Source organism: Eretmochelys imbricata, chromosome 6, assembly GCF_965152235.1.
Source record: "Eretmochelys imbricata isolate rEreImb1 chromosome 6, rEreImb1.hap1, whole genome shotgun sequence".
Lineage (NCBI taxonomy): Eukaryota > Metazoa > Chordata > Testudines > Cheloniidae > Eretmochelys > Eretmochelys imbricata.
This window is the reverse complement of record NC_135577.1, coordinates 6520142-6539667: the sequence shown is the minus strand read 5'-3', so window position 1 is coordinate 6539667 and position 19526 is coordinate 6520142. Positions and strand designations below refer to the sequence as shown.

Sequence of the window (19526 nt, the reverse complement as noted above, 5' to 3'; positions counted from 1 at the left end):
ATTCAGGGAGGACATAGCTCAGGGTGTAAGGAGAGGGGTATTAGGGACTGTGCTGGGAGGACTCCCCTGTGGTCCCTGTTCCCGGAGGGGTCCGCCAGCCACGGAGCTGGGGGGCTCTTACCGGCTGCCACTGCGGGAGCAGAGGAGGCTGGGAGCTTCAATCTAGGGCACCAGCAGGAGAGGCAGGACAGCTGCTGCTGCCTGCTCCATGCACCAGCCAGAACAGCAGTTATCCCACATTGCCGGGCTCTGGCTTCCTGCCTCTGACCTGGCCAGGCGGCGGGGACTGGGGAGGGATTGCGCCTCCCCCAGCTTCAGCCCCACAGTGGGGCACCGGGGATTGGGGCTTCTGCCGCAGGGCCCAGAAGCCTCCTTGAAAGGGCTCGCGGACACCCTGTGGGCCGTGGACCCCTAGTTGAGAACCGCTGGGCTACACTGAAGAGTCCATCATCAAACATTTTTCCCCAGGTAGGTATTTATAGACGGAGATAAGCACTCCTTAGTCTTCACTTCGTTAATCTAAATAGTGATAGATTGAGCTCCTTGAGTCTATCGGGCAGGTTTTCTAATGTTTCAGTCATTCTCATGGCTGTTCTCTGAACCCTCTCGAATTTATCAACATCCTTCTTGAAGTGTGGGCTCCAGAACTGGCCACAGGAGTCCAGCAGTGGTCGCACCAGGACCAAATACAGAGGGAAAATAACCTCTCTAGTCCTTCCCGAGATTCCCCTGCTTATGTATCCAAGGATTGGCCACAGCATTGCACCGGTAGCAACTTGGCCCAGGCAGATCTTGGTCTCTGCCGAGTCTGTCAATTAGTGCAGGGTGGCCTGGCAAGCTTGTGCCATGGGAGCCACAGCTGAGACCCACCAAACTCTTGTCACACAAGAAACACCAAACAGCCAATCAGTGGCAAAAGTGAATCCCTAACGCACAGCGTAGCCAACTCCCCTAATGCAGAGCTCTCCTCCCTTCTGCCCTCACCCTCCCTGCAAGGCCAGGCCTGGGAAGGAGAATCCCCTTGGAGTTGCCCCCTCCAGGCCTGGGAGGTGGTAAAGGCCCTCCAGCGCTATAGGAGGAGCAGATATGGGGCAAAATGGGGCTGGGTGGGTGGGGTCTGGGGGCAAAGGAGCTGAGGGTGGGGGAGGAGCTGAGGTGGCCTCCCACATTCTTCCCTTCCTCCCTTTTCAAGCCCCATCTCCCAGTCTTTCCCCACTTCCCAACCCATCCCCCTCATCCTCAGCCACCCCAAAGTCTGCCCCCCTCCATTCCCTGATGGGTCCAGGCCTCACAGACAGCAGAGATGTGACCTTGAAGCGGGGGGAAGCGACTGTGGTTTTACACAAGGACTGAGCCATTGCAAACACTGCATCCACTACAGACCTGCTGGACTCTCCACAAACCTGCCTCCCCCACACCCCCCACATCCTACCGAGCACACACGTCCCACAGAGAAAGGGAGTCGCACCTGTGACCCACTCCCATCCCAGAGAGTCTGGGGGGAACAGAACAGAGAGGGAAGTGAACCCAGGAGTCCTGATTACCAGCCCTCCCCCACACAAGTCACGAGAGCCCCATTCCCTTCCCAGAGCTGAGGAGAGAACCCAGGAGTCCTGATGCACAGGCCTCCTGCTGTAACCCACCGACCCCACTCCTCTGCCAGAGCCAGCCAGGGATAGGACCCAGGAGTCCCGACCGTCCAGCTGCTCCCATCCCCCTGCCAGAGGGGTACTCGCTGGGCACCCATGTGGAGGAGCCCAGTGTTTCCCAGGCCCTCTGGCTGGCACTTACCTGTGCACAGGTAGAGGAGCAGAGCCAAGGGGTCCATCCTGTGCTGGGTGAGGGCTGTCTATGGAACGGGGATGCTCCTGTAGGAGGTGTGAGGTTCAAGGGCGGTGTCTGGAGAGGAGGCAGCAGAATGCAGAGGAAAGAGAAGTGCTCGCTGAAAAGAGAGAAAAACTGTCAGGGTGGAGGGGGGACTCAGGGTGTTATAGGGAGGAGCAGAATGGAGAAGACAGGGAAAAAAGTCAGCGACACTGGTACACTCAGCTCGTCAGACACACAGACAGCTGTATGGAGACAGATGAAAAACAAATAAAACGGCCAAACTCCGCCCCCCTGAACTCTCCCCTCCTGCTTCCCCTCCATGCTAGTAGTCAGCTAGTCATTTTCCACCCTCCCCTCCCCCTCCGCCCTTTGTAAATTCAACCCCCCCTAGTTTCAAATCTTGGGGAAAACACTGCACACACACACCTATCCTGAAACAAACACACATGCAACCAGACAGACAGACAACTGGTCAGACACACACAGCTACACTGAGACAGAAAACAGATACACAATTAGAAAAACAACTGCAGTGAGACATTCACACAGCTAAACAGACACACTCACAAACTCAGGGCCGTCCTTGGGCACACACAGAATATTCAGCTGTATAGGGTGGAGCACCTGAAAATTTGGAGCACCCCGGGTCTTAATATCCACCCATCCGCCTCCTCCTATGCCTGTTTTATGGATGCTGCAGCCTGATGAGTTTTCCTCTGGAGGGGATCTAGGTCTTGTCTACACTAGCAAGTTGGAGCTCATTAAATCGTCCCCAGGCGCCATAACGCCCGAGGTGTCCACACTGGCAAGGCACGTAGCGCGCTCGCACCCCGCGGCTGGAGCGCCCTGGGAATCCACCTGCCCAAGAGGCATAGAGCTTGCTGCACCCGGGCTGGAGCACTGCGGTGCCAGTGTGGACGCCCTGGTCTATTACTGCGCTCTGATTGACCTCCGGGAGACGTCCCACAATGCCTGTTCTAGCCACTCTGGTCATCACTTTGAACTCTACTGCCCTGGCCTCAGGTGACCAACCAGCTCTGGGAAATTTGAAAGTCCCCTTCCGTGGAGTGCTCTCAGCGAATCTTTCCAGGTGACCATGTCTCCACCCGCCAGGCGATTCCTGGCATGGAGCGATGCTGAGGTGCTGGACCTCATCAGCGTTTGGGGAGAGGAGGCTGTCCAGTCCCAGCTGTGCTCCAGCCATAGGAATTACGTTACCTATGGGCAGATATCAAGGGCCATGACTGAAAGGGGCCATGACCGGGACGCAGTGCAGTGCAGGGTTAAAGTGAAGGAGCTGCGGAACGCCTACCACAAGGTGCAGGAGGCAAACCGCCGCTCCGGTGCTCCCCCACGACCTGCCGGTTCTACAAAGAGCTGGACGCGATACTTGGGGGCGACCCCACCTCCATTCCGAAGAGCACCATGGACACTTCAGAGGCCGTTCCAGCCCAGAGTGCAATGAGCCAGGATGAGGAGGAAAGTGGGAGCGAGGGTGCTGAGGAGGAGGGGTGCCCAGAGCCAGAGGACGACTCGCCATCCCTAGATGCATGCAGCCAGGAGCTGTTTTCAAGCCAGGAGGAAGGTAGCCAGTGGCAGCATCCAGTGCTTGGGGAAGAGGAAATAGCAGAGGAGGCGCCCGGTAAGCGGCTTTGATTTTGTGAAGAGATTTGTTGGGTGTGGGCTGTTGGGGCGAGGAGGGTTGCAGAAAGAAGGGTTAGGGCTGTGTGCATGCCTAGATGCGGAATAGGGCATGGATGTGCTGTCTCACATCGCAGTAATTGGCCTCAGTGATCTCATCAAAGGTCTCATGCAGAAGCTGGGCAATCTGCTTACACAGGTTCCTTGGCAGAGCTACTGTGCTCCTTGTCCCAGTCAGGCTAACGTATCCGCGCCACTGTGCCGTGCCGGGCGGGGAGACTATTGCTGCACACAGGCAAACCGCATAAGGGCCAGGGCAGAAGCTGCATTCTTGCTATTTAAAGGGCCGGGGCAGTAGAAGCAGGGGAGCCCTGGGCCCTTTAAATAGCCACCGGAGCCCGGCAGCCGCTACCCCAGGGCTCCAGCAGCGGGGCTCTGGAGGCAATTTAAAGGGCCTGGGGCTCCAGCCACTGCTGGGAGCCCCAGGCCCTTTAAATTGCCCCCTGGAGAAGCCGGGCTGCCCCCATATGGTGCACCAGCTCTTGGTGGTATGCCATACCAGGGCGAACCGGCTTACTTTCACCTCTGACATTGTGGTTACTCACCATTTCGGGGCTCTTGTGGGTTATGTGTGCTTGCCTTGGGACAGGCAGTTTGTGCTATTGTGTGAACTGTGCTTCTCTTTAAGATTGGCCAAATCATTGCTCTGTCTGGTGTGAACAATGCTGCCTCTGTAAAATGTCGCAGATGCAACCTTGACATCCCAGCCGTCCATGTTATCAACGGCCGAACGGCTACGCAGCCTCAGGAAATGGCTACGAAGAAGCAAGGAGGACCTTCTGAATGAAGTCATGCCGCAGTCCCTTGCTGAAAATCAAAAATTCCAGGAGTGGTGGGAGAGCGAAAGGAGGCTCCGCCAGGAGAATGCAAATCGCCGGCAAGAAACCACGGAGTGGCTCCTAAGCATTATGGAGCGCCAAGCAGACTCGATGCAGGCGTTCATAGCGCTGCAGACAGAGCAGATCTGCACCCGCTCCCCGCTGCAGCCCTTGTCCCAAAACTCCTTCCCTTGTGCCCCCATGTTACCTCCAACCTGCTTTACCCAACATCCGGTTTCTTATTGCCACCAGCTGCCTCCATCACCTTTACCTTCACTGTGCACCCCTGCAAACTCCAACCCCTACCCACTGCACTCAACCCCATCCCCATGCAGTTTAGCCAGCCTGAAGTGCAGCACCCATTGCAGGGCACTCCAGACAGGAAGGCTGAATATGATACCTGGACATATGCAAATCTGTGATTGTCCCGTTCCCACCTCCACCCTTCCCTCCTCCCACACAGCACAGATGTGTCATGTCATGTATGTTTCTCCAGCAGTTGTGTTTCTTTGCAATACATGAATTTTTTTGTTTTGGAACCGTTTTTTATTGCATTAAGTAAAAGCTAGCATAGCCCAGGAAAGCAACAGGCAGCCCTATTTAGGGACAGCACTGCTTTCTTTGAAAGAAGAGGGGGAGAGAAAACAATCCCTAAACACACCTTGTTCCTGTTGACTCCTGTCAGTTGGTCGCAACCAACTTGATATCCAGTTTTGCGGTCATAAGAGAAAACCAACGTCTAAACAGAAACTACGCTTTGCGTGCTGGTATGTACGGACACTTCTTGACAGCGATGGTCGCCATGAACGCAGGTCAGCAATTATTGGTAGAGAACTTGCACATTATAACATGGATGTCGCCGCATTAAGCGAAACACGCATCTCTGGTATCGTCCAGTTTACAGGGGTTGGAGGAGGTTATTCATATGATTGTGTGGGCCATCCTGAGGGGTGTCCAAGACAAGCGGGAGTGGGCTTCACCATCAAGACGTTACTAGTTCCCCAGCTTGAACCCCAGCCACACGCCATCAGTCCTCACTTCATGACTGCACAGCTTAGACTGACTGAAGCATGGACAGGGCCTTGTACTTGTTAGTCTGTACGCACGTACATTGCCTGCTGCAGACAATGACAAGGAGACTTTCTACGAGAGCCTGAATTTGGTGATCTCTTCATTACCTTTTAATTCCAAGCTCTATACACTCGGCTATTTTAATGCTACAGTTAGTCAAGACTCCACCACATGGCACAAGGTGCTTGGACATCATGGTATTGGAAGGGAGAACTCAAATGGCGCCCTCCTTCAGATACAATGCAACTTGAATGCACCCTCGGTCTAAGCATTGGCATATGATTTCATTTCATTACAAAACAAAGAGACATCTCTGATGTTAAGCTGACTTGTGCAATGTGAGTCACTGGCTCCTGATCTGACCATTGTATGGTATGCAGTGTCATCTCCTTGAGCCTCTTTCCACCAAAACATCATCATTCTGCTGTGTGCCAGAAGGAGTTGGATGTAGGTAAACTTGAAATGCCTGAGACACGAGCATTGTTTCAACTCAGTCTTGATGCCTCCTTAGCCATCAACAATGAAGGTCCAGAGCAGCCAGTCACTTTTGAAGAGGACTGGATCAACATCAAGGAAACAACCTATAAAACTGTTGTCGAAGTACAGGGTTTCCGAACACGCAAACACAAGGACTGGTTTGATAATGGAGAGACATTGGTACCTTTTGAAATTTCAAATAGTACAAAGCAAGGATGTGTCCTTGCTCCTCTCCTGTTCGGCATCGACTTTTCGATGAGGCTTTTGCTTTCAAGGATTGCAAGTTGGGCATACCCATTCTGTTTCAAACTGATGGCAGCGTCTTCAACCTCCGAAGACTTCAGGCTCGCACCAAAGTGTTCACTGCAACCATCCGTGACCTCCTCTTTGCTGATGACTGTGCATTGTTGGCTCATTCAGTCGAGGATACACAGAAACTTTTTGCAAAAACAACGAGGAGTCCTTCTGGCACCTAAGAGACTAACAAATGTATTTGTGCATTAACTTTCGTGGGCTAAAACCCACTTCATCAGATGAATGGAGTGAAGAATACAGTAGGCAGGTATAAATATACAGCACATGAAAAGATGGGAGTTGCCTTACCAAGTGGGGGGGGGGGTCAGTGCTAAAGAGGCTAATTCAGTAAGGGTGGATGTGGCCCAATCTCAACAGTTGACAAGAAGGTCTCCTGATACAGATGAACACGGCTACCCCTCAGAAACTTTTTGATCATTTTGCTACCGCTGCTCACCGTTTTGGACTCACTGTGAGCCTCAAGAAGACTGAGATTATAGAACCATAGAAGATTAGGGTTGGAAGGGACCTCAGGAGGTCATCTAGTCCAATCCCTTCTCAAACAAGGACCAACACCAACTAAATCATCCCAGCCAGGGCTTTGTCAAGCTGGGCCTTAAAAACCTCCTAGGATGGAGATTCCACCACCTCCCTAGGTAACCCCTTCCAGTGCTTCACCACCCTCCTAGTGAAATAATATTTCCTAATATCCAACCTAGACCTCCCCCACTCCAACTTGAGGCAATTGCTCCTTGTTCTGTCATCTGCCACCACTGAGAACAGCTGAGCTCCATCCTCTTCGGAACCCCCCTTCAGGTAGTTGAAGGCTGCTATCAAATCCCCCCTCACTTTTCTCTTCTGCAGACTAAATAAACCCAGTTCCCTCTGCCTCTCCTCGTAAGTCATGTGCCCCAGCCCCCTAATCATTTTCATTTCCCTCTGCTGGACTCTCTCCAATTTGTCCACATCCTTTCTCTAGTGGGGGGCCCAAAACTGGATGCAATACTCTAGGTGTGGCCTCACCATTGCCAAAGAGAGGGGAATAATCACTTCCCTCGATCTGCTGGCAATGCTCCCCCTAATACAGCCCGATATGCCATTGGCCTTCTTGGCAACAAGGGCACACTGCTGACTCATATCCAGCTTCTCATCCACTGTAATCCCCAGGTCTTTTTCTGCAGAATTATATCTCAGTCTGTTTGGAAAGAGCCCAGCACCCCAGTGATCACTGCTGCTGATACTGTTCTTAAGGCTGTTAACAAGTTCTGCTATCTTGGAAGTGTACTCTCCTCCGGTATAAACACTGATGACGTTGTAACGGCTCGACTAGCCAAAGCCAGCAATGCCTCTGGAAGATTGACTAAACGCCTATGGAATGGCCCTGGTGTTAAACTTCATAGGAAGGTCGTTTGTCAGGCAGTTGGACAGTCAGCAGTTGTCCTGACTGTCCTGTTGTATGGATCGGAGTCATGGACCATATATCGCCGCCACATTTCAAAACTTGATCAGCTCCATGTGCGCTGCCTCAGGAAGATCGCCCATGTGAACTGGTGGGACAGAATTCGAAACATGGAGGCCCTTACGCTGTGTGGTATCATGGGCACGGAAGCAATGCTTAGGAACAAACAGTTTCGCTGGATTGGTCATGTTATGAAAATGGATGACACGTGGATACCGAAGATGGTCTTCTACTGCCGGGTTGTTTGTGGAAAATGCTCCATTGGCGGTCAGTATAAGTGCTGTAAAGATGTCTTAAAGGCCAACGTGAAGTCATACAGCATATCTCCCAATGATCTGGAAATGATAGCTCGGGACAGATGATTCTGGCAGCAAACTATTACACAGGCTTTCAAACACTTCTATAGTCAGTGTATCCAGACATTACAAGAAAAGCGTAGGGTTCGAAAAGGGTGCATGGCACCCACAGGAGGTGGATTTTTATGTGACATCTGCGATCGGATTTGCTGATCGAGGATTGGCCTAGTCGCTCACCAGCAGTGTCCTAGAAGATGGCTCAATCCATATATAAACAGCCACCACCCCCTGCTACAGAGCCAGCTGATGCCCATTCACTCTGGTCCAGAGGAAAGCAGACAGGAGAGTTGGTCAGTTAAAAAAAAAGGGGGAACTAGAGATGCTGTTACTATCTCCAATTCTTGTCTGCAGGGCCAGCCTTGTGGTTGGGTCTGGGGATGGGAGGGAAGGTGCGGCATGGCTGTGCCTGGCCTGCGGCTCCTCTAGGCAGGTGCAGCATACTCAGGGCTTCAGCCAGCCCAGGGCTCCTCCGGCTGATGGGAGGTCACTCAGGGCATGTCTGGGTGGGGGGATTCTGGCTCTGGCCATGGTTGGGGGGAGGGGTCCCGGGGTTCCGTTTGTGGTGGGGGGAGATGGATGAGGCAGAGACAGGGGCTAGCCTCCCCAAAGCTAGCTCCACCCACCACCCATGGTGTTATCCCTTTTGCATTGAGTGGTTAGTCAGTATTCGAGGTCATGGAGATTTTTTCTGTTAGAAGGCTAAATTGATGATGGAGTCAGGTATTTCTTTGACACTATCCTGTTTGTGTACAATAAACATGGAAAGTCCTGTTTCCCTGAACACAGCGGGAATCAAACAGCCAGCGGTGGCAGGTTTGTATAATTTTTGGTGGTGCCCAGAAGGGGTCCAAGTCCTGCCCCCCCCTCCACACACACACACCTGCCTTGTACGGGTTAGATGTGAGGACTCTGGCTCTGGGGTAGGGCTGGAGATGAGGGGTTTGGGGTGTGGAGGGGCTCAGGGCTGGGACAGAGGGTTGGGGTGCGGGCTCTGCTGGGGGTGCAGGGCTCTGCGGTGGGGCTGGGCACGGGATACATTGGTCGGTTGGGGTGTGCGCACGTGTATGGAGATCCTTCCCTGTAGAGTAATTAAGAACCTGTGAATGTCCCCAGGTGGGAGGTGAAATGACTTGGCCCCAGGGGAGCAAGCGGCAAATGCCACTGCAGCACCCAGATCGGTTTCAACTGGCAGGAAAACACATTGCAAAGCCCTGGTTTGGTTGCCCCTTGCCTCTCTATTCTCTCTCTATTCCCGCGCAGGTCTCATCTCTGCTGGCAAGCAGCTCCCCGGGGGCGATTGCTGTGTGTATGTGAGAGGGCTGATGAGGACAATGGGGTCCCCTCGGCCGAGGGAATGCACCGCAGAGCAAGCAGCGGGCAGGGGAGATCTGAGGAGCTGCTGGGGAAGCGCTGTGCGTTAATACCAATGGGCGCAGATCTAAGTTTAGAACAACCTGAGGTTTTAAAAATAGACTGGCAGACGCTGTCAACTGCGCCAGCGATTTATAAACGAGGCATTAAATGGCCAACTCCAATCTTGTCACAGCGACAGGAGCTCAAACTTTGTACAGTTTGACTTGAGCAGCAGGCAGGCTGCCCTGGGGCTGGGGCCAGAGAGGAGGACTCCCGCTCTCCCTGCTAGCTCTCAGCCAAGCCAAGAGTCCACTCCGAGTCGCCTGCCGGGTGGGGGGCTGCCCTGCTCCTCCCCTCCCAGACACAGCGGTCAGCCGGCCCTGCTCCCTTACAGCCAGGCTGCAGCAGCCGGCGAGAACAATTATCCTGTAAAAGTGGGGATAGGGACATGCTGAATTAGAGCATCTGAAGGTGGCAGCTTGGAAGTGCTGCTCAAACCAGCGTAATGAGTCCAGGGACATATAAGGGGTCAGCTTGGGAGTGTTGATCAACGCGGTCCTCTCAGATGCGTTCTGTTAATGTGTGTGTGTGTGCTCATCTGATTCTGGGGCGGGAAGAACCCAGCGCTGGGGAACCTAAGTCCTGCAGGACAGCTCCAATGGGAGGGGACTTGCAGCAGGGAGAAGTAGAGCTCCGTATGAGAACACAAGTGACACCACCAGTATATTGATAGAATTCCCAACCCCAATAAATGAGCATACCCCAAAGTAACGGGCAAATCCGGTAACACTGGAGCAGCAGCTCCTATGGTTTCCGCTAGCCATTGCATAAAGCAATGCTTGATGATTTGTTTCTGACATGTATCCTGAACAAAGGGCAGGTTGAATTAGGGTTTATCCAACCTGTAACAAAACCCTCCCCTCTCAGAAAGGAAATAATTTAACAAATTACCATTGATACAGTCTTCGGTATCTACATATTGACATAGCACCTTTCTGTCAGGATGGTTTTCACACCAACTCCAATTTGATCTTACAAAACATTGCATAGGAGATGGGAGTTTTCCGGCCATGAGCAGACAGCATCCCCTCCCCATACTACAGTAAAAGCTGTCTTCCAAGATGGCTGTGTTTGCCAATGATTTTCCAGTCATACCCTATGCTGATATCTAGGTCTGCTATTTGGGAAGCTTTTTGTTGTTCTGGAGTCCACTCCTGCAAACCCCCCATTCACTGATCCAACAGATGAGCCAGGAACATTTGCATTTCTGGAAGTTATGGGGAGAGAGAATCATAGAATCATAGAATATCAGGGTTGGAAGGGACCTCAGGAGGTCATCTAGTCCAACCCCCTGCTCAAAGCAGGACCAATCCCCAACTAAATCATCCCAGCCAGGGCTTTGTCAAGCCTGACCTTAAAAATATCTAAGGAAGGAGATTCCACCACCTCCCTAGGTAACGCATTCCAGTGTTTCACCACCCTCCTAGTGAAAAAGTTTTTCCTAATATCCAACCTAAACCTCCCACACTGCAACTTGAGAGGAGACAGCCATTTCTTCCTAATCACACCTGTCCCTCTTGGACACCAATTCATTGCTCTCTGCTTGGGGCAGTGTTTGCTGATCACATCTCAACAAGGCCATCTAGCCATGCACGCAGGCCTGCGCGGGATTGTGCTGGGTTAAGCGTATGAAGGAATGAAGGGGCATGGATACAGGAGGACTAATGGGAGGTGGTTGATTACAGCAGGGAAACCACACTTGGGCAAATATCTCAGTTTTGACTGAGAGAAATGCAGTTTATTTGGTGTGATCAGTGGAGGGGTGTTTGATATTGAAAAGGTACAAAGGCAAGTGTGAGGTATGTGTACTATAGGGGACATTTGGATTTTAAATCTCAATACAAGCCCCTGGGTATTCTGAAGGAAAGGTTTGTTACTGTGTGGTTACTGTCTACAAATGAACCCTGCATAGCCCTGATGACTCAGAGCCCACAGAAAACACCCTGAGCGTCCCAGGAAGCATAACCTTGGGCTGGATAATTGCATTTGTGGGCCTCTGCCCTTGGGGCTGTGTCTAATACATCTAGGGGCACTCCAGGCTTTGGCCTGTCTCTTTACAAGCAAGTCCAAAAATCTGTGTTTGTTTATGGTGTCACTGTTCTGATGAACAGCTCTTAATTCTGGGAAACCCTGCCCCATCCGGGAAGTAAAATGAAACTTAACATTTGCTTTCATTTTTCTCTTTTTTTATTCGTAGATTAGATCTCCCTCTCCACGGTTCACCAACCAGAGCTGCATCAAGAAAAAAACATCCGGCTCTAATCAATCACAGTTGCCTGTAGCCCTGTTGCAATTAGTTTTTTTTTCAATGACCTTTTATTCTCTAGGCCACTTTAGCAAGATCATGGCAAAGCTCCTCAGAAACCAGTAGGATTTTTGCCTGAATACGGAGTGTAGGATTTGTCCCCAAGTGAGAAAGGCTTGGCAGGGACAACAGTCACATTGAAAACTGATTGTCTTACTTTTATTTGTAGGGGCTTAGGGCACCGGTTTCTAAAGACTGATGGCAGCTGGGACAGCAGAGGATGGAAAGACACCTGAGCCTCAGGCTATTGCACTGAGAATATTATAGCAACAGGTGCCTAGAAGATTGTCACTTTGGGCCCAGCTTCCAGTATCTAATCACCTGGAAAGTTAGACACTCCCCTGCTGCCTTGAGTAAGTAAAGAGTTAATCCAGATTAAGGTGCAAAACAAACCATGATTTATGAAGGGAAGTGTACAGAAAGTAGGGAAACCCCGGGGAAAAGATAAACAGACAACAAACACCTCCGTGGTTTAACCATACGGGCATGAAGCCTGGCTCCCAACTATCCTTGGCAACACTATGGGTTTTATACTTGCAGGTCCTGATGGCAGAGGCAAGCAGAAGACGGACAGCAGCTGCTGACCACTGGAACCAGTCACCAGGCAATCCATGGGGTCCACTTCTTCTGCCCCAATGTAGCTTGAGCAGGAGGAACACGGAACCAGAGCAGATGTTGTCGCTCAGGATCACTCTTCGCTCTTCTCCAGGCAAGTGGTGCTGGTGTTGGTGGTCCTCGACTTTATCAATGAAGGGCTGCTAATGTGGATGCGCTCTGCCGACACAAGGAGTACAGTGTGGACATGCAACAGACTGTCACTTACTTTTGGTCTTTCTCTTATTTGTAGCTCCCAGGGGCAGCCCACCCTCCTCCTTACACCAAACAAGGGTGCACCTGGACTGGAACAGGATTTAAAGGTCCAGCTACCATGATACATGGCCCATTTAAGATGGACTATTGGGGTCTGAGGGTTCCCGGGCAGTTGGGCAGAACATTGAGGTCTGAAGATTTCATCTCAGTTGGGTGAAACGTTGGGGTCTGAGGGTTCTGTGGCAGTTGGGTGGAATGTTGGCATCTGGAGGTTCTGTGGCAGTTGGGCATGTTGTGTTTTGGTGGTTCTGTGGCAGTTGGGCAGGAGGCTGGGGCCTGAGGTGCACAGGGGCTCACAGGCGTGTAGGGTATATACCTCGGTCACTAACCCTGGGGGAAGCTGAGGAGGCAGAAATGTCTCAGGGATTCAAGGCCCCTGCTCTCCCTGATCCCCAATTTTGTGGGGACTGTGATCAAGCGCACACCTGTCTATTCCTATCTGGGTTGAGACCCAACTCATTTCACTCTAGACCTAATGAACACAGCAAATGAGATTCACTCACTAAGCCCCGTATCCCATTCCCTGCCCCCCTGAGTCAGCCAGTCCCACTGACCAGGGCCAGATTGGAGCTGGCACCATGTCAGGGTTCCCTCCCCACTCTGAACTCTGGGGTACAGATGTGGGGACCTGCATGAAAGACCCCCAAGCTTATTTCTACCAGCTTAGGTTAAAACTTCCCCAAGGCACAAATCCTTTCCTTGTCCTTGGACAGTATTGCTGCCACCAGCAAGTGATTTAGGCAAAAATTCAGGGAAAGGGCCACTTGGAGTCCCTGTTTCCCCAAAATATTCCCCGAGGCCTCTTCACCCCCTTTCCTGGGGAGGCTTGAGAATAATATACTAACCAGTTGGTTACAAAGTGAGCACAGACCAAACCCCCGGTTTTTTAGGACACTGAAAATCAATCAGGTTCTTAAAAGAAGAATTTTATTTTTAAAAAAAGTAAAAGAATCACACCTGTAAAATCAGGATGGAAGGTAACTTTACAGGGTAAATAAAAAGTTTTAAAACACAGAGGATTCCCCTCTAGGCTCAGCTTCAAAGTTACAAAAAACAGGAATAAAACTCCCTCTTAGCATAGAGAAAATTCACAAGCTAAAACAAAAGATAATCTAATGCATTTCCTTGCCTTTACTTACAATTTCTGTAGTTTTATATGTATCATTTCAGGTATCTTTTCAGGAGATGGTCTACCTGCTTGGTCTCTCTCTCTCTCTCTGTCCAGAGAGGGAACAAACAAAGAGAGCACAAACCAAACCTCTCCCCACAGATTTGAAAGTATCTTCTTTCCTTATTGGTCCTTTTGGTCAGGTGCCAACCAGTTTATTTGAGATTCTTAACCCTTTACAGGTAAAGTGATTCTGTACCTCTGGCCAGGAGGGATTTTATGTTACTGCATACATAAAGGTTCTTACCCTTCAGCTTTTTCCAAATCATCTGTCACTAGGTTGCCTCCCCCATTCATTAAGGGTCCCACTCTTTCCCTAACCTTCTTTTTGTTGCTAACATACCTTTAGAAACCCTTCTTGTTACCCTTCACATCCCTTGCAAGCTGCAACTCCAGTTGTGCTTTGACTTTCCTGATTACCCCCCGCACCCTGCATGCACTAGCAATATTTTTATACTCCTCCCTAGTCATCTGTCCAAGTTTCCACTTCTTGTAAGCTTCCTTTTTGTGTTTAAGCTCACCAAAGATTTCACTGTTAAGCCAAGCTGGTCGCCTGCCATATTTGCTATTCTTTCTGCACATTGGGATGGTTTGTCTCTGTGCCCTCAATAAGGCTTCTTTAAAATACAGATAGCTTGCCTGGACTCCTTTCCCCCTCATATTAGCCTCCCAGGGGATCCTGCCCATCAGTTACCTGAGGGAGTCAAATTCTGCTTTTCTGAAGTCCAGGGTCCGTATTTTGCTACTCTCCTTTCTTCTTTTTGTGAGGATCCTGAACTCAACCATCTCATGGTCACTGCTCCCCAGGTTGCCACCCACTTCTACTTCCCCTACCAATTCTTCCCAGTTTATAAGCAGCAGGTCAAGAGGAGAACGGCCCCTGGTTTGTTCCTCCAGTAGGCGAGGAGAGATATGAGGAGAGATTAATAACACCGGGACTTTTCAGCTTGGAAAAGAGATGACTAAGGGGTAATATGATAGAGGTCTATAAAAAACATGACTGCTGTAGAGAAAGTAGGTAAGGAAGTGTTATTTACTCTGTCTCATAACACAAGAACTAGGGAATCACCAAATGAAATTAATAGGCAGGAGGTTTAAAACAAACAAAAGGAAGTATTTTTTCACACAACGCACAGTCAACCGGTGGAACTCTGCCAGAGGATGTTGTGAAGGCCAAGACTATAACAGGGTTCAAAAAAGACCTAGATAAATTCATGGAGGATAGGTCCATCAATGGCTATTAGCCAGGATGGGCAGAGATGGTGTCCCGAGCCTCTGTTTATCAGATTCTGGGAATGGGCGCAGGGGATGGATTACTTGATGATTCCCTGTTCTGTTCATTCCCTCTGGAGCACCTGGCATTGGCCACTGTCGGAGGACAGGATACTGGGGTAGATGGACCTTTGGTCTGACCTAATATGGCAATTCTTATGTTCTCACACTGTTAAAATTTACTCCTTATTTACGGTCTGAATTTGTCTAGCTTCAACTTACAGCTATTGGATCGTTTTAGACTTTTCTCTGCTAGGCTGAAGAGCCCATTATTAAATATTTGTTCCCTAAGTAGATACTTATAGATTGTAACGAAGTGGCTACTTAATTTTCTCTTTGTTAAGGTAACTATATTGATCAGTTTGAGTCGATCAGTATGAGGCATGTTTTCTAATCATTCTCTTGGCTCTTCCCTGAACCCTCTCCAAGTTAGCAACAACTTTCTTGAACTTTCGGCACCAGAACTGGACACAGCATTCCAACAGCAGTTGCACCAGTGCCAAACACAGAGGGAATAGAACCCCTTTACTCCTGCTTGAGATTCCTGTTTATGCATCTGTGACAAACCAGGGTACAATCCAGGCTAATGAGCAGGTGTGTCACCCCTGCCCTGTAGCCTTGAGTGCCTCACAAAGCCTTGCTGAAAGAGCTCCCACCTGGGCCGCCCACAAAGAACCTAAGAGCATTCAAGTCACACCCTGAGTGTCTGTGCGTAACAGCAGCCTGCCAGCCACACCTGGGTTACATCAGGCTCTCACCAGCCTGGGTTATATAGCAGAGTGACTCCAACACACCCCCAGTCTTAGCTTTCCCCCAGAAATGTATGTCCTGTACTGCTAGGCCCTCTCCTGGACCCTACAAATTATATTAAATCCATTATTTCTTAAAGATTATGCTATGCACACATCTTGTCACCCCAAACAGAGTGTATCAAACAGGCACTTCAATTCAAACACACTGGATTCGATAAAACAAGTTTATTAACTACACAGAGAGAGATTTTAAGGGAGTCCAAGAAATGAGGCATAAAAGTCAGGAATAGTTACAAAGAAAATAAAAGATGAAACGTTTACTAGTGCCTAACTTAACAAACTGTATCAGATTCAAGCAAAGTGTCTCACCACATGCTTTCAGCAGCCTTCCTGACCAAACTGTGTAGGTCAGGCCCCCTTCCTCTGTGTCCAGTGAATACTCCCTTCCTCTCTTCAGGTGTAGTGAATGCCATGGGCAGGGAGGGGTTTGGGGTGTTTGTCCTTCCTTTCTATAGTTTCAGTCCTATGGTTGAAAAACATTTGCAGCTGGGCACTAGGGCACACAGAGTCTATGTGGAAGGATGTTCCCTGCTGGCTTTTCCTCATCTGTTTGAGCTTCCTTTGTTTCCGTCCCTGCTTGATGACTGTTTACTGCTTAAATGCAAATTCAGGCAAGCACACATTCCTTTCCGGAGGACACACCTGTTTGCCAACTTCTGCCTCAGTAGGGCTGTGGGGTTGGGAACATGGGTTAATAACATCAAACGGGGAACTCTTATAGAACTTTCCAGACAATGTTGACACACATTTTGTCAGGACGATACTGACCAACAACTTATGAGTTTTCAAATTATGCCTCACAAGGCATACTATGTACAAAGATTATTAAAGTAGTACATAGGGCATAGGCGCCGACTCCGTGGGTGCTCCGGGGCTTGAGCACCCATGGGGAAAATTTAGCGGGTGCTGTGCACCCACCAGCAGCCAACCTCCCCACTCCTTGCCTCCTTCTCTCCCCCGCTAGTGCACCATGTCACCGCTCCTCCCCCTGCAGCCACCTAACAGCTGTTTGATGGTGCTTAGGGCTTTCCAGGAGAGACGGGGGCGCAGCGGGGACGTGGCGTGCTCAGGGGAGGAAGCGGAGAAAAAGCAGGGCAGGGACGGGGATTTGAGGGAAGGGGGTGGAATGGAGGTGGGACAAGGGTGGTGCAGGGGCGGGTCCAGGGGCGAGGCGGGGTCGAGCACCCACTGGGCAGAGGGGAAGTAGGCACCTATGATGTAGGGTGTGAATACAAGAGCGTATTCTGTCACAGCCTCATTACCACATGTGGCAGGGAGTTCCACAGGCTAAACCTGCAGGACAGAGACATTGATTTTGCCCTTTTCAATCAGTTTTAAACGTGATTTCATTTCCTTGTGTGGTGTGGAAGCACATAGTGACAGCATAGCCCCTTTCACTCCCACAAACACACACACACAGTATTTAGAGACAGTTTGAAGTGACCTGAGACTTCAGACAAGGCAGGCGAATGACTCTGAGAGCTTGGTTTTATTGGAAGTAACCCAGAAGCACCTCAAGGCCCCAACTGAGATCAGGGCTCCCGTTGCGCCTGGTGCTGCACAGATTCACAGTCTCTCCCTCCTCAAAAGAGTTCACAGTATAAAGAGAAGATTATTCTCCCAAAATGCAAACAGTGCCTCAGTGAGATTCAGCCCCCTCTGCTGTAATCCACTAGACCTTTCTCTCCCCCAGATACAGGAGTAGAACCAGAAGTCCAGTGCCTCCTGCTCTAACCACTAGACCCCACTCCCGTCCACAGAAGGGTTAGAAGCCAGGAGTCCTGGCTCCCAGCCCTGCCAGGGACGCTCGGAGTGTGATGTTTCAAGCTTAGCAAGGGGCATCAGGATGTGGATGCGGAGGGTCCCACGTAGTGTTGCCACCTGGATGATTTTTAATTGGCCTGCCCGGTTATTGTCCTGCCTTGCCTGTTGCCCGTGAAAAGATTGAACGTATTGGGGTTTTATATCCCTCTGCCAGACATGAGCATGGGCAGCCACACATGCAGTGAACTTGTAACTACCACGGACGATCCATCGCTGGGAGCACTCTGACAGCAGCACGCCGGGCCCTGCTCAGCCTGCCGAACCGCGGCAGCTCCTCTCAGCACCAGGAAGTGAGCTGGGCCCATGGCTCTCCAGTAGGGAGGGGTAAGGAGCAATATGGGAGAGGCAGAGGCTGCTGGGAGCGGACGCTGGGGGAAGGCTCCTTCCTGTGTTGAGGCTCCTGGGAGGTGCTGGTTGTGGGAGCTCATGGTGGGTGAGGCTCCTGTGTTACCTGGCAAGACAGAAGGGCTGTGGCCACAGGTGTGGGGAAAGCGGCCAGAGGTGTAAGATAACTAGAGGAAGGGCACAGCGTTTGCTAGCGGCCTCACCCCTGTTCACCACTGAACATCTCTTCTAGTCCCCAAACGTATTTGTTTGTTGCTCAGCAGGGTAGGAGAACAGGCAGCTCGGAGAATCTGTCATTCCCTAACAGAACACAGAAATACACAGAGAGGGGCTGGTGGTTTTGGGGGTCATTTTTGTTGCCCGCTCAGACCGCGTTTTAAGTAGGCTTTGGACGATGAGATTTTTAGCCGTAATTGTCAGCAACCATCAGTCTCACCGCACAGGCATCCAGCCAATGGCACAACGTTTCTGGTGATAACAATCCAAATGTGCCCCTAGACAAAGAACGAACGGTGCTCCTGGTGAGCTTACTAGAGTCCCACCTTACTGCGTAGAAAACTTGTGGCCATGCCAGTGTCCCTGGGGCGGCTTGCAGGATAATTACTTTGTACATTTTGACATGTGAAGTTGACAATTTGCGGTTTCAAAGGTTATAAATAGGCTTGGCAGAATGCTATTTTTTTTAAATAACTTCCACAGACAGTACTGATGTTTATTTCTAACCGTTTTTTTTGTTTTGTTTTAATTTTTATTGATTTAAATTTTCAGTTGTGGAAAATTACTGTGGGGATCAAAACCTAATTCTGTAATGACAACAGGCGTTGATTTTAAAAAGCTCAAGCTTTATAACTATTCAAACACAAATTATTAACATCACGTGTCAAAATATACTTAGGGCAGGTCTACACTACCCGCCGGATCAGCGGGTAGCAATCGATCTATCGGGGATTGATTTATCGCTGTGATGTTATTGACTTGAACTGGGACCGTATAGATCATTGTTGCAACCAAGGTCCTGTAGTGGCACCAAATCTTGTATAAAGGGGGTCAAATAAGGTGTCTAAGACAAGGTTATGGTTTGCTGGTTACGATTATGCTGTCTATATGTGTGTATCATTTTGGTAGTTGAAGTGATGAATATTGGCTCTATACTGTCTGTGTTTCAAACTTATGCTATGCTTCTGGGGAACTGTCAAGGTTCCTTCCCCACTCTGAACTCTAGGGTACAGATGTGAGGACCTGCATGAAAACTCCCTAAGCTTACTTTTACCAACTTAGGTTAAAACTTCCCCAAGGTACAAACTATTTTACCCTTGGACTTCCACTGCCACCACCAAACTTTATCTGGGTTCCTGAGAAAATGTAGTTTAGACACGTCTTTCCCCCCAAAATCCTCCCAACCCTTGCACCCCACTTCCTGGGGAAGGTTTGGTAAAAATCCTCACCAATTTGCATAGGTGACCACAGACCCAAACCCTTGGATCTTAGAACAATGAAAAAGCATTCAGTTTCCT

The 19526-nt window shown here is 50.2% G+C and overlaps 1 protein-coding gene and 1 pseudogene across 1 annotated transcript in view; one reads left to right on the top strand and one right to left on the bottom strand.

The window, feature by feature from the left end:
- LOC144267015 (integrin alpha-D-like) overlaps positions 1-1828 on the bottom strand; it is a 32863-nt pseudogene extending 31035 nt beyond the window's left edge.
- Positions 1-19526, top strand: part of LOC144266036 (uncharacterized) — a 293194-nt gene that overhangs the window by 131720 nt on the left and 141948 nt on the right. The window lies entirely within an intron of this gene.